This window comes from Rana temporaria, chromosome 2 (assembly GCF_905171775.1).
Source record: "Rana temporaria chromosome 2, aRanTem1.1, whole genome shotgun sequence".
Classification (NCBI taxonomy): Eukaryota; Metazoa; Chordata; class Amphibia; order Anura; family Ranidae; genus Rana; species Rana temporaria.
This window is the reverse complement of record NC_053490.1, coordinates 432,853,028-432,870,454: the sequence shown is the minus strand read 5'-3', so window position 1 is coordinate 432,870,454 and position 17,427 is coordinate 432,853,028.

The window sequence follows — 17,427 nt, the reverse complement described above, 5'->3', positions numbered from 1 at the left end:
GCTTCTTGAGATCTTTCAGCATGCTTCACGTTGTTGGACGTTGATTTAACATGTCTAGCAGTATTCGGGCCTGGGTGTGGCAAGTGAATTCATTCATAATTTAGCAAAGGGGAGGATGGACAATTAATTTTTCACATAGGGCCAGGCAGGTTTGGACATTTTTTCCCTTAATAAATAAAATCATCATTTAAAAACTGCATTTTTTATTTACTCGGGTTATCTTTGTGCAATATTAAAATTAGTTTGATGATCTGAATCATTTAAGTGTGACAAATATGCAAAATTCAGAATATTCACATGCATAGTTATAATGTTCAAGTTTTTTTTTTTTTTTTTAAAGGGTTTTATTAGCCATATACACATACACAGGAGATAACAGAGTATACAAGGACAGTGGAAAACATTCTTTAAATGGAGGAGACAAGAAATCCTTGGTCCTTGACCTCCATATACAGCAATATTACAAAAAACAATCCTAACATGGATTCTCATAAAAGTGCATACAGCATTTTCCTAACAAATTGCAATTACTAAACCTCGCACTCTAGTCCAGGATGTACTTTATAATACTTTTGCCCATATCATATAAAGTAGACACAGAGCGCTATAGAAACCAGAAAAAAAAACAGGTCAAAGAATAAAAAGCAAAGAAAAAAAAAAAAAACCCTTCTCGTGTGCCGCTGTCCCCCCAATCCCCACAGTACTCCCCCCGATCAAGTCCACAATGATTGTCGCACAATTCAATCAAGAACAACATTCCCTTAAGCATCTCCAGGATTGGTGTCCTTGAAGTCAACCCATCTACCCCATACACCATGAATTTTTTTTCTACTACCTCTTGCCTCATAAGTCATTTTATACAGCGTGACATTTGCATTAACCAGTCCCTTCCAAGCAGATAAAGGTGTCCGTTTATGAAGCAGTGAAGAGCGGTGATCCCAAGGATCACCACTGATCATAGCCCATAAACAGTTTATGAAACAGAGATAATCGGGGGGAGAAGTGTTTAAACTTGTTCTCCTGCCGATTATCTCTACACACAGAGAAGTCTCATAGACTGACACAGTAACGGCCAGTTTATGAAGCTGTGATCTGAGCACTTCACTGGCGATCTGTGTCAGAATTCACACTCCCCGATTCACCATCTCAGAGCTGGTGAAGCGGGGAGTGAAGAGGGAATCCCGGGGGTTCTGAGGAGGAAGGAGGAAGATTTTTAACTTCCTTCTACCTCGTTCAGACCCCCCAATGCTGTAACTATGTCCCCCTGTAATATTTATGTGTATACATATATATACATACATATATATAATGTGTACCTGTGTGTGTGTGTGTGTGTGTGTGTGTGTGTGTGTGTGTGTGTGTGTGTGTGTGTGTGTGTGTGTGTGTGTGTATGTATATATATATATATATATATATATATATATATATATATATATATATATATATATATATATATATATATATATATAATGGGCCAGATTCACGTAGATCAGCGGATCTTTAGATCCGCTCGATCTATCTGATTTAAGATACGCTGCCGCAAGTTTGAGAGGAAAGTGGGTAATTCACAAACCACTTACCTCCAAACTTGCGGCGGCGGATCGTAAAACCCCCGGCGGAATTCAAATTCCGCGGCTAGTGGGAGTTTCCTATTTAAATCAGGCATGTTCCCGCGCCGATTTAAATGAGCATGCGCCGTCCGCGAAATTTCCCGGCGTGCATTGCTCCCACTGACGTCACTAGGACGTCAGTGGTTTCGACGTGAGCGTAACTTGCGACGCGCGGGTTTCTGAATCGGCGTACGCAAACGATGTAAAAAAATTCAAACTCGACGCGGGAACGACGGCTATACCTAACATTGGCTGCGCCTCATAGAAGCAGGGGTAAGTATACACCGGGAAAACCGCTACGGAAACGTCGTAAAACTGCGTCGGGTCCGCGTACGTTCGTGAATTTGCGTATCTCGCTGATTTACATATTATTCAGTGTAAATCAGCGCCTTTTTAAAATTGAAAAAAAGATCCGACGGTGTAACACAGTTACACCTGTCGGATCTTAGACATATCTATGCGTAACTGATTCTATGAATCAGGCGCATAGATACGACCAGTTTAAGTCGGAGATACGACGGCGTATCAGGAGATACACCGTCGTATCTCTTTGTGAATCTGGCCCAAAGTGTGTGTATTTACATGTATATACAATGTGTGTGTATACATGTATATATTATGAAGGGGGACTCGTTTATTTTAATTACATTACCCGCGTCGTCTGTCAGTATACTGAGCGGTGATAATTTATTACTGCTCAATAAACTAAAATCTCGGTTTTTCTGTGAATTTCCGGTACTGTAATCTCGTAAAGTCTCACGAGATTCCAGTATCAGGGGCTGTCCTCCACTGTTTGAAGCGTTGGGAGATCACTTCACTCCTCCAAGGGTGAAGTGATCTTCTCCGCTTCATAAACAGGCACACAGAGGAGAAAAATCTCCACCGTGAATGCCGGAGAACGAAGCAGTGAATAGATTTCACGGCTTCATAAACAGACACCAAAGTGAGATAATCCCTCTTCACCCAATTTAGGACAATCAGCTTCCTGACATAGTAAAAGAGCAGCCTCAAGAATGTTCGCATATTATTACTCATTACTTCATCTTCTATAATACCTAGGAGGCCCAAAAGTGGACTACATATATTCGGGAGTGTCATGAAATACCTCAGCCACCAGATGGCGCTAGCGGCGCATCGGCGCGCGCGGGGCACGCGCAACGGCGCACGGGCACGTGCAAACGGCAATTCGGCGCCAAAACAAGGTACTTAAGGCGTCCTGAGAGTCTGGCCTCTTGCTGTCCGGTCTGAAGTGTTTCCTGAACCTGCCAGTACCTGTTACCCCTGCTTGAATCCTGATCCTGATACCCGGCTTGTTCCTGTTGATCCTGTCTTCCGCCTGCCCTGACCTTTTGGCTTGCTCCGACCATCCCTCTGCCTCATCCCTGGTACTCTGCCGCCCGCCTGTTACTGACCCGGCTTGACGACCCCTCTACCATCATGACCTTCCTGTGCCTGATCGGCTGGTCCAGCTTCTCTCCGGCTTCTGGGACTTGCACTGTCTTCTGGGACTTGTTGCTGCTTGATCTTCCAGACCTCTTCCCACCGGTCTGCTACTTGCCAGGCTGCACCTGCCTTCCAGAGACTCCATCAGATCCTGCAGAAGCAACCACCAGCCCCTGCATCAGCGTCTCTCCAGGCGCTTGTGCGACTCTGTATTTCCGTTCCCCCTGTCTACTCTACCAGGGGTCCCGGAATCAGAGGAGTAACGGCTGCCACTTCCTGCACGTCGGGCTCACCCTCTGAGGTACGTGACAGTATCGGACAGCCATGTCCGAGCCCGCGCAGGGAGTGGATCCTATGCAGGAACTTTGCCGCCATCTTGAGGGACTGACCCAGGCCGTCCGAACCCTACAAGAAGGCTACACGCGTTTGGAGAATCGTGTCCAGGCTCTATCTACTCCCACCACCACTGCAGCGGCTTCTGGGGCATCTGCTTCCCCATCCGTGATCATGCTGCCGTCCGAACCCAAAGTCCCTATGCCCGAGAGGTTCGCGGGTGAGCGTAGTAGATACCGGGCCTTCCGCAATGCTTGCGAACTGTACTTTGCTCTGCAGCCACGGACCTTTTCGTTAGAAGCCACTAAAGTGGGTTTCGCCATCTCACTGCTGTCTGGCGAACCGCAAGCTTGGGCCCATCGCCTCCTGGAAAACAAAGATCCATCACTTGACAATGTTACTACCTTTTTCCAAGCCATGTCTCTGCTGTATGAGGACCCTCACCAGGCCGCCTCCGCGGAGGCCGCTTTGCACGCCCTGCAACAGGGTCGCAGACCAGCAGAGGACTATGTGTCCGAGTTTCGCAGATGGAGCTCAGACACAACCTGGAATGACTCGGCCCTCTGCTACCAATTCCGCCTTGGTCTTTCTGAGCCACTGAAGGACGAACTGGCCCGGGTAGGGGTTCCAGGGACCCTGGATGCATTAATTAACCTGACCATCCAGATCGATCGGCGCCTGAGGGAGCGCCGAACGGAAAGGACCACTGCCCCATCTCGTCCGGTCTGGATGCTGCCACGGGTGCCTCCCGTTTCCAGTATAGTTCCTCCGGTTCCTTCAGCCTCATCTGTTCCTGACACCTCAGAGCCCATGCAGCTGGGTCTCCTCCGTCCTTCCCTGACGCCCGAAGAACGACAACGCCGCAGGGTCAACAACTTATGCCTGTATTGCGGAGAGGCCGGGCACTACGTGAGGACCTGCCCTGCCAAACTTCGTAAGTGTCTGTCCATGTCTTCCGTTCACCTACCTGTTCTGCCAAGTAATTCCGCTCATCTGGCTATTCCTATTCTCTTCCAGCTTCCAGGAGAGTCCATCCAAGTCAGCGCTATAATTGACTCAGGGGCCTGCAGCTGCTTTTTGGACCAGTCCTTCGCCATCAAGCATCGGATCCCTCTTCGTCCCAGGACTACTGGACTCTCTGTTTACCTAGCGGATGGCTCGGTGTTAAAATCCGGACCAGTCACCCGAGAAACCCAGCCTCTGCCCACCACCATTGCTGAAAATCACCATGAATTGCTATGCCTAGATGTGATTCACTCTCCCCTGTTTCCTGTCATACTGGGGGTACCATGGCTTCAAATTCACAACCCGCAGATTGACTGGACCACGGGCAAGGTCAGCTTCGGTTCTCTGTTCTGCCGACAGCACTGCTTGCAAGTGTCACCTCCTCCTCTGCCTTTACTTTGTATGGACTTCGACATCGAGACCCGTCAATCTGTTCCAGAAGCTTACCATGACTACCTGGATGTTTTCAGCAAGAAGGGGGCTGAGACCCTTCCCCCACACAGGGCCTACGATTGCCCCATTGAACTCCTTCCAGGTGCTGAAGTTCCTTTCGGAAGGATCTTTCCCTTAACAGGACTTGAACTAGAGACTTTAAAAACATACATCGATGACAGCCTGAGGAAGGGGTTCATCCGCCCGTCCACATCACCCGTGGGAGCGGGCATCTTTTTTGTGGAAAAAAAGGACCATTCCCTTCGCCCTTGTGTGGACTATCGGGAACTTAATAAGATAACAATTAAGAACCGGTACCCTCTCCCCTTGGTGCCTGAACTGTTTCAACGTCTTGGGTCCGCGGTTGTCTTTACCAAACTAGACCTCCGTGGGGCCTACAACTTAGTCCGCATACGTGAAGGGGATGAGTGGAAAACCGCTTTTCGTACCCGTTTCGGGCACTTCGAATATTTAGTCATGCCCTTCGGGCTCTGTAACGCCCCAGCAACGTTCCAACACTTCGTGAATGACATTTTTAGAGACTACCTGGACCTCTTTGTCATCATTTATCTGGACGATATCCTGATCTTCTCCCCTTCTCTGGAAAAACACCGGCTACACGTCAGGAATGTACTTGAGCGTCTCCGAACCCACGGACTGTATGCCAAACCCGATAAATGCGAGTTCGAACGCTCAAGTATACAGTTCCTGGGGCTTATAATTTCCATAAAAGGCGTTGAGATGGACCCCCAGAAGGTCTCCGCGATTCTTGACTGGCCAGCACCTACTGACCGAAAGGGCGTTCAGCGATTCGTCGGCTTCGCGAATTTTTATAGGAAATTCATCAGAGCCTTCTCCAACATCATTGCTCCTATAACGGATTTGACCAAACAGACTGCTCGTTTCCGTTGGACTACAGAAGCCCAAACAGCCTTTGAAACCCTGAAGGACTTGTTCACTTCGGCATCCATTCTCAGACACCCCGACGCGAGTTTGCCATACATTCTTGAGGTGGATGCGTCTGAAACCGTGGTTGGGGCAGTTCTTTCGCAGAGACAGGGCCCCAAGGCTCTGTTACACCCCGTTGCTTACTTCTCCCGTAAGTTGTCTGAAGCAGAAAGAAATTATGACGTCGGGGACCGAGAGTTGTTGGCAATAAAGGCCGCTCTGGAGGAGTGGCGTTACCTCCTGGAGGGCGCAGCGCACCCAATTTTAATTTACACCGACCACAAGAATCTCGAGTACCCGAAGGTGGCCAAGAGACTTAAACCACGCCAAGCCAGATGGGCACTTTTTTTTACGAGATTCTCTTTTCATATCACGTACAGGCCAGGGTCAAAAAACACCAAGCCGGATGCTCTTTCCCGCATGTACGGAGATTCAGGGTCTCTCAGCCCCCCTGACACCATCTTGTCATCAGGAAACTTTCTGTTGTTACAAAGGGACTTATTACCGCAAATCAGGCAAGCCTCTGCTGGAATTTCCCCTTTTTCTGGTTCGGAGCTGCAGTCCAGGGACGGTTTGCTATGGCATCAGGACAAGATCTTCGTGCCCGAGAGTCTACGAATTGATGTTCTGAGCTCTTGTCACGATCATGAGTTGGCCGGTCACTTTGGGATACAAAAACCTCAGAACTTTTGCAACGCACCTTTTGGTGGCCTCAACTTCTGAAGGATTGCAAGGACTATGTGGAGTCATGCACCACGTGCATTCGCAACAAGGGAAGCAAGCTTAGAGCCTGGGGACTCCTTAAACCGTTATCAGTGCCAGAGAGACCATGGAGAATGATCTCCATGGATTTCATTGTGGAACTTCCCCCATCAGAAGGCTTCACCACTATCTTTGTGGTCGTGGACAGGCTCTCAAAGATGGCACACTTTGTCCCTTTGAAAGGCACACCCTCTGCCCCGGAAACAGCCAAAGTTTTCATCAGGGAAATTGTTAGGCTTCACGGCGTCCCAGCGGACATCGTGTCCGATCGGGGGGTGCAGTTCACTTCCAGGTTCTGGAGGGCACTCTGCAGTAGTCTCAAAATCGGTCTCTCCTTTTCATCAGCATACCACCCACAGTCAAATGGGCAGACGGAGAGAACAAATCAAACTCTTGAGCAGTATCTCCGCTGCTTCTCCTCTTTCTCTCAAGAAGATTGGGTGTCCCTGCTGCCCTTAGCGGAATTCGCTTACAATAATTCTATTCACTCCGCCACCAAACAGTCACCCTTTTATGCCAACTACGGGTTTCATCCTTTGTTCCTGTCTAATTCTATTCCGGAGAGTACGGTACCCGCTGTCCAGGACACTTTAAACTTTTTCAACACAAATAACAGGATCCTGCAGGAGACAATGACTAAGGCACAGGAACGCAATAAAGAGATCTTTGACAAGGGAAGAAGAGGAGAACTCAATCTGGAACCTGGAACCAAAGTTTATTTGTCCACTCTGAATCTAAGACTTGCATGTCCCACGAAGAAGCTAGGCCCTAAATTTGTGGGCCCCTTCTCTGTTAAAAGAAAGATAAATGAGGTAGCCTACGAACTTGATTTACCAGAAACCTTTCGAATTCATCCAGTCTTCCATGTTGCTTTGCTCAAGCCGGATGTTCCCAACCCCTTTCCTGAACGAGATACTGGTCCCCCAGAACCGGTATTAGTCAATGGGGAAGAAGAATTTGAGGTAGAATCCATCCTTGATTGCAGGAGGAGACGCAACCAAATTCAGTTCCTCGTTAAGTGGAAGGGGTATGGGCCCGAGGAGAATTCATGGGAACCAGAGGACAACATACATGCTGAGAGACTAATCCAATCATTTAAGGACTCGCATCCACTGGAGATGTCTCGATTGGGCATCCGGAGGCTGCCCATTGGAGGGGGGCAATGTCATGAAATACCTCAGCCACCAGATGGCGCTAGCGGCGCATCGGCGCGTGCGGGGCACGCGCAATCGCGGCAACGGCGCACGGGCACGCGTGTTCGCGGTACTACGGCGCGCACGGGCACGCGCACCGGCGGCAACGGCGCACGGGCACGTGCAAATGGCAATTCGGCGCCAAAACAAGGTACTTAAGGCGTCCTGAGAGTCTGGCCTCTTGCTGTCCGGTCTGAAGTGTTTCCTGAACCTGCCAGTACCTGTTACCCCTGCTTGAATCCTGATCCTGATACCCGGCTTGTTCCTGTTGATCCTGTCTTCCGCCTGCCCTGACCTTTTGGCTTGCTCCGACCATCCCTCTGCCTCATCCCTGGTACTCTGCCGCCCGCCTGTTACTGACCCGGCTTGACGACCCCTCTACCATCCTGACCTTCCTGTGCCTGATCGGCTGGTCCAGCTTCTCTCCGGCTTCTGGGACTTTCACTGTCTTCTGGGACTTGTTGCTGCTTGATCTTCCAGACCTCTTCCCACCGGTCTGCTACTTGCCAGGCTGCACCTGCCTTCCAGAGACTCCATCAGATCCTGCAGAAGCAACCACCAGCCCCTGCATCAGCGTCTCTCCAGGCGCTTGTGCGACTCTGTATTTCCGTTCCCCCTGTCTACTCTACCAGGGGTCCCGGAATCAGAGGAGTAACGGCTGCCACTTCCTGCACGTCGGGCTCACCCTCTGAGGTACGTGACAGGGAGACTTGTGACCATAACGGACAAATCCTGTTACACTCCCACACCATATGAATAAAGGTGCCTTCTGTCACCAGGCACTTATGACAAACAGGGTCATCTCTTCTGCCCATCCTATATAATCTATGTGGTGTGTAATACATTTGGTGCAGGTACCTCAGTTGTATTAGTTTGTCCCTAGCGGAGATTACTCTAGGTAGATAAGACATCAGAACCTCCTCCCACTGGGATTCAGTCAATTCTGGGATCACAGCAGTCCACCTGAGTCTCGCCTTCTCCTCCCTTGGCTGCTTCCTTCCCATGAGCACAGCATAGTAAGTAGAAATTAGTTTGGTGTGTTCAGGCTCCATTATCAATAATTCCAACTTAGTGTTCTCCAAAACAGGCCCCGCGCCAAATTGAGCATGAACAGCGTGCTTCAGCCTGGTGTAGTGGAAAAGCCATGAGTCAGGTATGCTCAGCTCTCTCCTCAGTTGTGTGAATGTTTTAAGTTCCCCCTTATCGAATAGTTGATGCAGATAGACAAGACCAAATTTGGCCCATCCATGCCCATCATCCAACAGGAGGAAATTCGTTAATCTGGGATTAAACCATAGAGGGCCGTTTGGTGACAAGTGTAAAGGACTATCCTGGACATGTTTCATACAAATCTCAAGCACCCGTCTAGCTGACCTAAGTACAGCCATTCCACCCACCGTGGGGACCTCCCCTCTATAGAAAAAGTTTTTTTTTTTTTTTTTTTTATCGATTATTTTGTTTTATTTAGATACACATTAATAAAACATTATACATTATACAATTGTAGCAGTGCTTATTACTTTTAAGATACTGTTGTTGTACACATCTTCAATATATATATATACAATTCACATAGATTGACCTTGCCACTGTTCAGTAGCGTCTCGTAAGAGGTTGCCACAGCTGCCTCCACCGCAGTAGTGGCATTGTTCAGCTGGGGGAACATTCGCCAGTGGGCCTGGACCAGTTGTGACGCCAAGTAGTACAGACGGAGGTCGGGGATTGCCAGACCTCCCCTCCCTACTGGTAGCTGCAAAACAGCCAGCGCCACCCAGACAGCCCCACTGCCCCACAGGAAAGAAGTCAACAGGGATCAATGTATCTGAAGGTCTTCCTAGGAATGTACAAGGGGGCGTTAGAGAGAACGTATAAGAACTTCGGGAGAAATACCATTTTAAATAAATTGGCTCTACCCAATAATGTAAGCGGAAGGTCCTTCCATTTCTGCACCCTGTCCTTGAAGTCCCTAATCACTGGCCATAAAGTCACCTCAGAAAACGTGTCTATTGGCAATTCTATATTTATTCCCAAATATTTTAAACGGGTCATCACCTTCAGAGGGCATTGAGTGGGCAGAGTCATGTTTGGCTGTGGATCAAGAGGAAAGAGCGTCTACTTGGACCAATTGATCCGGAATCCGGAGAAATCTCAGAACTCTTATATCAGGGAAAATGCAGCAGTTAAGGAAACGTCTGGATCTCCCAAGTATAGGAGCATATCGTCCGCATATAATGATACACGTTCCTCCATATCCCCAACCAACAGCCCCCTGATGTCAGCCCGATCTCTAAGTCTAACCGCCAGGGTCTCTATAGCTAATGCAAACAAAAGTGGCGATAGGGGACAGCCCTGTCTCGTCCCCCTACCAATCTTAAATGAATTCGATACAAGTCCATTGACCCTAATACTAGCCCTAGGTTCACTTTAAAGCAGTTTAACCCAGTTCACAAATCTCGGCGCAAGACCCAGTTTCAAAAGTAGAGCAAAGAGATAGTTCCATTTGACCGAGTCGAACGCTTTTTTTGTATCGAGTGATGCCACCTCCCGTTTACCGCAATTGCCGTGAGATGTTGGTAGATTGACATATAACCTCCTCAGGTTCATTTGAGTGCATCTTCCTGGTATGAAACCGGTTTGATCCGAGTTAATCAATTTAAGTATCACCGACTGCAACCTACCGGCCAGAATTTTGGCCAGTACCTTGACATCAGTGTTGATCAGTGAGATTGGTCTATACGACTCACATTCTAGTGGATCCTTACCGGGCTTCGGAATCGCCACAATCAAGGCTTCACGCATGGATTTTGGTAATGTACCCTCTTTTTCCGCTGCTATGAATACTTTTTGAAGACGGTGAATCAAGCTCGCTTTATGCAGCTGATACCATTCCGCCGGGAAGCCATCTAATCCAGGCGACTTCCCTGGCTTAAAGGAGGCAATGGCACCAGCTATTTCCTCAGGTGTGATGGGTTGTTCAAGAGCAGCACTGTCACCCAGCGTCAGGGATGGTAGAGTCATGCTGTCTAGTTAGGAAGAAAGTTCCTGATCCGTACAGCTAGATTGGGACTGATATAAGGTATCGTAAAAGTCTAGGAACGTGGATAGGATACTTTGGGAATCGCTCACTAAGTTTCCCTCCGGGCGTCTAATCTGCAGTACCGAGGTAGGGGCATAAATAGGTCTCGCTAAAAAAGCTAATAAGCGGCCACTCTTGTCACCAAACTCAAAAATGGATCTGGTCTGTTGCAATTGTGTTTTCATAGTCTGATCAGTCAGCAGCAGCTTATACATAATGTTCAAGTTTATAAGTGCCTATGTGTGTGCAGTTTTTTTTTTTAAATCCTTTTACTATGCGCTAACCTATGTCTTGTTGACTTACATTTATAAATCATTTTTGGTATACCTGAGACTATCTGCCTATTTTTAATTTTGTTTTAAGTTTGTTCATCAATAACTACCAATGTTTTTATAATCCTGCTGATTTCATTATGTTGTCTATTGTACCTCATGCATATCCATGGTTCTTTGCATTCTGTATCAAATCTGCCTGCGGAATTAGTAGCCTTCGAGCTATCAGCCTTGATGAATCTAATTCCAAGTAGCAGTCTTCTGCATCACTCCCAAACTAAGAGCTAATTTGCAAATTTCTTGCCATGTATCGGGGATTCTCTGGGAGTTGTACATGCTTTCTTAACCACTTCAGCCCCTGGCTAATTCTGACACTTCCCACATATACAGTGCCTTGTGAAAGTATTCAGCCCCCTTGAACTTTGCGACCTTTTGCCACATTTCAGGCTTCAAACATAAAGATATAAAACTGTAAATTTTTTTGAAGAATCAACAACAAGTGGGACACAATCATGAAGTGGAATGACATTTATTGGATATTTCAAACTTAAAAAAAAAAAAAAAATGAAAAATTGGGTGTGCAAAATTATTCAGCCCCCTTAAGTTAATACTTTGTAGCGCCACCTTTTGCTGCGATTACAGCTGTAAGTCGCTTGGGGTATGTCTATCAGTTTTGCACATCGAGAGACTAACATTTTTGCCCATTCCTCCTTGCAAAACAGCTTGAGCTCAGTGAGGTTGGATGGAGAGCGTTTGTGAACAGCAGTTTTCAGTTCTTTCCACAGATTCTCGATTGGATTCAGCTCTGGACTTTGACTTGGCCATTCAAACACCTGGATATGTTTATTTGTGAACCATTCCATTGTAGATTTTGCTTTATGTTTTGGATCATTGTCTTGTTAGAAAACAAATCTCCATCCCAGTCTCAGGTCTTTTGCAGACTCCATCAGGTTTTCTTCCAGAATGGTCCTGTATTTGGCTCCATCCATCTTCCCATCAATTTTAACCATCTTCCCTGTCCCTGCTGAAGAAAAGCAGGCCCAAACCATGATGCTGCCACCACCATGTTTGACAGTGGGGATGGTGTGTTCAGGGTGATGAGCTGTGTTGCTTTTACGCCAAACGTAACGTTTTGCATTGTTGCCAAAAAGTTCGATTTTGGTTTCATCTGACCAGAGCACCTTCCACATGTTTGGTGTGTCTCCCAGGTGGCTTGTGGCAAACTTTAAACAACACTTTTTATGGATATCTTTAAGAAATGGCTTTCTTCTTGGCACTCCTCCATAAAGGCCAGATTTGTGCAGTATACGACTGATTGTTGTCCTATGGACATAGTCTCCCACCTCAGCTGTAGATCTCTGCAGTTCATCCAGAGTGATCATGGGCCTCTTAGCTGCATCTCTGATCAGTCTTCTCCTTGTATGAGCTGAAAGTTTAGAGGGACGGCCAGGTCTTCATAGATTTGCAGTGGTCTGATACTCCCATTTCAATATTATCGCTTGCACATTGCTCCTTGGGATATTTAAAGCTTGGGAAATCTTTTTGTATCCAAATCCGGCTTTAAACTTCTCTACAACAGTATCTCGGACCTGCCTGGTGTGTTCCTTGTTCTTCATGATGCTCTCTGTGCTTTAAATGGACCTCTGAGACTATCTCAGTGCAGGTGCATTTATACGGAGACTTGATTACACACAGGTGGATTCTATTTATCATCATTAGTCATTTAGGTCAACATTGGATCATTCAGAGATCCTCACTGAACTTCTGGAGAGAGTTTGCTGCACTGAAAGTAAAGGGGCAGAAAAATTTTGCACGCCCAATTTTTCAGTTTTTAATTTTTTTTAAAAGTTTGAAATATCCAATAAATTTTGTTCCACTTCATGATTGTGTCCCACTTGTTGATTCTTCAAAAAAAATTACAGTTTTATATCTTTATGTTTGAAGCCTGAAATGTGGCAAAAGGTCGCAATGTTCAAGGGGGCCGAATACTTTCACAAGGCACTGTATGTGAAAATCGACATATGGGGCTAGATTCAGAGAGACTTACGACGGCGTATCAGTAGATACGCCGTCGAAAGTCAGAATTCGCGCCGTCGTATCTTTGCGCGCATTCTTTAAAATGAGATACGCCTCACTGTTGCCAAGATACGACCGACGTAAGTCTCCTACGCCGTTGTATCTTGGCTGCATATTTACGCTGGCCGCTAGGGGCGTTTACGTTGATTTACGCGTCAAATATGTAAATGAGCAAGATACGCCGATTCTCGAACGTACTTATGTACGTACGTACGTACGTACGCCCGTCGCAGTAAGCTACGCCGTTTACGTAAGACATACGCCGGCGTAAAGATAAAACACCTCTCTAGGTGGCGCAGCCCATGCAAGGTATGGACATCGGAACTGCCGTCATATTTTACGTCGTTTACGTAAGTCGTACGTGAATGGGGCTGTGCGTAGGTTACGTTCACGTCACAGGCATTGAGCCGGCGTAACTTAGGGAGAAAATTCGACGTGATACTGAGCATTCGCGCGCATGCCCAGTTCGACCGGCCATTAATTTACATGGGGTCACGCTTAATTTAAATAGATGACGCCCCCCACCAGCCTACTTTGAATTAGGCGGGCTTACGCCGGCCAATTTTCGCTACGCTGCCGCAACTTACGGAGCAAGTGCTTTGTGAATACTGCACTTGCCTGTCTTAGTTGCGGCGGCGTAGCGTAAATAGGATACGCTACGCCCACACAAAGATGCGCCCAGATACGTGAATCTGGCCCATTATATATATATATATATATTTTTTAAAGCAGACCCACTAGAGAATAAAATGGTGGGTGCAATTTTTTATGTTTCTTGGTACTTGTGTAGCGGTTTTTCAAATGCAGTTTTTTTTTAGGGAAGAAATACACTTGAATTTTATTGAATTACAGGTAGGGTGTAGTAGCGCTTGCCCAATAAAACTAATGAATAAAATGACAACCCAAAAAGTAAAACCGTCAATCCACCACCGACTGTAGGTCTAAAAGTGTTCCACTCAAATTAATATCCAAAAAATAACCACCCAATATATAGAAATCCAATGTGGTAAGTGGTAATGTGGTAAGATGTCGTGATGGCACTTGCTGGAATTAAATAAGAACTATCTAAAAATAGGTCAAGAAAGTAAAATCATGTAGGAGTATCCAAAAGTGTCTGTAGGTATATAATATATATGTTCCACTTCAAGTCAAACCCGCCCAGCATCAATCAATTGATGTAGAGCAGGGGTCTCCAAACTTTTCAACACGAGGGCCGCATTGTAAATTTTAAAAGTATTCGGGGGCCGAAAAAAAATCAGTTATGTATAAAATATCAGCGGTCTCCTCACCAGTGCCCCCATCAGCAGTGCCCCATCAGAAGTGACTCCATGTCCCCATCAGCAGTGACCCCATGTCCCCATCAGCGGTGTCCCCATCACCATTGCTGATGGGAACACCACTGATGGGCACACCAATGATGGGGACAACGGTGTCCCCATCATCGCTGATGAGTACACCGCTGATGGGGACACCGGTGTCCCCATCAGCAGTGACAATATCAACGGTTTCCCCATCAACGGTGTCCCCATCAGTGTCCCCATCAGCAGTGACCCCATGTCCCCATCAGCGTTGTCCCCATCAGCAGTGTCCCCATCAGCGGTGTACCCATTAGCGGTGTACCCATCAGCAGTGACCCCATGTCCCCATCAGCGGTGTCCCCATCAGCAGTGTCCCCATCAACGGTGTCCCCATCAGTGTCCCCATCAGCAGTAACCCCATGTCCCCATCAGCAGTGTCCCCATCAGCGGTGTCCCCATCAGCGGTAAAACCCCATGTCCCCATCAGCGGTGTCCCCATCAGCAGCATCCCCATCATTGCTGATAGGGACACTGCTGAGGGGCACACCAATGATGGGGACTCTGATGATGGGGACACCGCTGATGGAGACACCGGTGTCCCTATCATCGCTGATGGGGACACCTGTGTCCCCATCAGAGGTGTCCCCATCAGCAGTGTCCCCAGCAATGTTCCCTTCAGCACAGCAATGTAGCAATCTCCCCTGTAGTGTGCTTATCAGCATTGTGCAACACAATAACATTGTCAGCCTCTTACCTCCATACTAGCTGATTGCAGCTCTTCTGCAGCTCCCGTCTCCGAGGTGCAACACCTCCCCTTTTCCCGCCCGCTGTTTGAAGTTATGATCCCTCTACGAGTGACATCATATGCGCGGCACCTCCCCTCTTCCCGCCCACTGTTTGAAGCTACAGTAATTCCACGAGTGACGTCCAGATGCGGCACCTCCCCTCTTCCGCCCACTGTTTGAAGCTACAGTTCTTCCACGAGTGATGTCCAGGCGCGGCACCTCCCCTCTCCCCGCCCACTGTTTGAAGCTACAGTTCCTCCACGAGTGACGTCCAGGTGCGGCACTTCCAAACTTCGTTTGAATTAACAATCCTTCCACGAGTGTAGCAGCGGGCGGGAAGAGGGGAGGTGCCGCACTTGTGATGTCACTCGTGAAGGGATCATAACTTGATACAGCGGCGGGAAGAGGGGAGGTGCCAAGCCTCGGTGGTCCCAGGCAGCAGCCAATGAAAAAAAACGGCGCTGCTTGTCTAGTTAAAAAAAAATGGTGTGGTAGCATGGGCAGCTTTGTTTACACAGCGGGCCGGATAAAACACACAAGCGGGCCGGATGTGGCCCGCGGGCCGGGGTTTGGAGACCCCTGATGTAGAGGGTAAAGAGAGTGAAATATTAATAATAAAAAACTGATTGAGTAGACAAACGTGCCACCAAGAGCATCGTGCTACCAAAAAAATCCATAAATATACTGAGGAATAAAAATATATAACGTTGACCAAAATTTATGGTGTGAATAAAAATTCCTAAAATAATATTACATCAATATAAAGTGCAATGTGCAAAAAGATATAATAATAATATTCAGTGAAAAGAGTACTGAAATCCAGTGAGAAATCTAGAAAATAGAATTCAATTCATGCATCAGTGAAAACAAATAAAATCCAAAAAAATATTTTGCAGTGAAAAAATAGCAGTGAAAAAATATGTGTCCCATACAGTAAATCCCTCAAGGGATTAAAATCAAATATACTGTCAGAGAAATAAAAAACATGCCAAAAGTGACAAGTGCACAGTTGTGCAAATACAACGAAATCCAAAGTTCAAAATATATTTCTTTAAAACTTCAATCGCTGATTTCCAAAGTGTATTATGTGCTCCACCAACAATCGATGATTCAGTGCATCAAAATAAACATGCACACGTGCTTGAGAAGAAGATAATAGATGCCACTCGTCTCTCAGTGCAAGTGTGAGATAAGCGTTTCCACCAGCCCCTTACCTTAGTAAGGCTTTGAAAAAGCCTAGTGTAGTGCTGTTAAGGATGGGATATACCTCACACAGTCAGCTTGCTGTTCCAAATCCCGCACCTGAACGCTCGAACATCCCAGCGCTGACACTCAAATAAAGAACAGGAAGGCTCCCATAGCATAAAACCTTTTACAATTTATTCGTATCAAACAAAAAAATTCACTCACTGTGAGTGAATTTTTTTGTTTGATACGAATAAATTGTAAAAGGTTTTATGCTATGGGAGCCTTCCTGTTCTTTATTTGAGTGTCAGCGCTGGGATGTTCGAGCGTTCAGGTGCGGGATTTGGAACAGCAAGCTGACTGTGTGAGGTATATCCCATCCTTAACAGCACTACACTAGGCTTTTTCAAAGCCTTACTAAGGTAAGGGGCTGGTGGAAACGCTTATCTCACACTTGCACTGAGAGACGAGTGGCATCTATTATCTTCTTCTCAAGCACGTGTGCATGTTTATTTTGATGCACTGAATCATCGATTGTTGGTGGAGCACATAATACACTTTGGAAATCAGCGATTGAAGTTTTAAAGAAATATATTTTGAACTTTGGATTTCGTTGTATTTGCACAACTGTGCACTTGTCACTTTTGGCATGTTTTTTATTTCTCTGACAGTATATTTGATTTTAATCCCTTGAGGGATTTACTGTATGGGACACATATTTTTTCACTGCTATTTTTTCACTGCATAATATTTTTTTGGATTTTATTTGTTTTCACTGATGCATGAATTGAATTCTATTTTCTAGATTTCTCACTGGATTTCAGTACTCTTTTCACTGAATATTATTATTATATCTTTTTGCACATTGCACTTTATATTGATGTAATATTATTTTAGGAATTTTTATTCACACCATAAATTTTGGTCAACGTTATATATTTTTATTCCTCAGTATATTTATGGATTTTTTTGGTAGCACGATGCTCTTGGTGGCACGTTTGTCTACTCA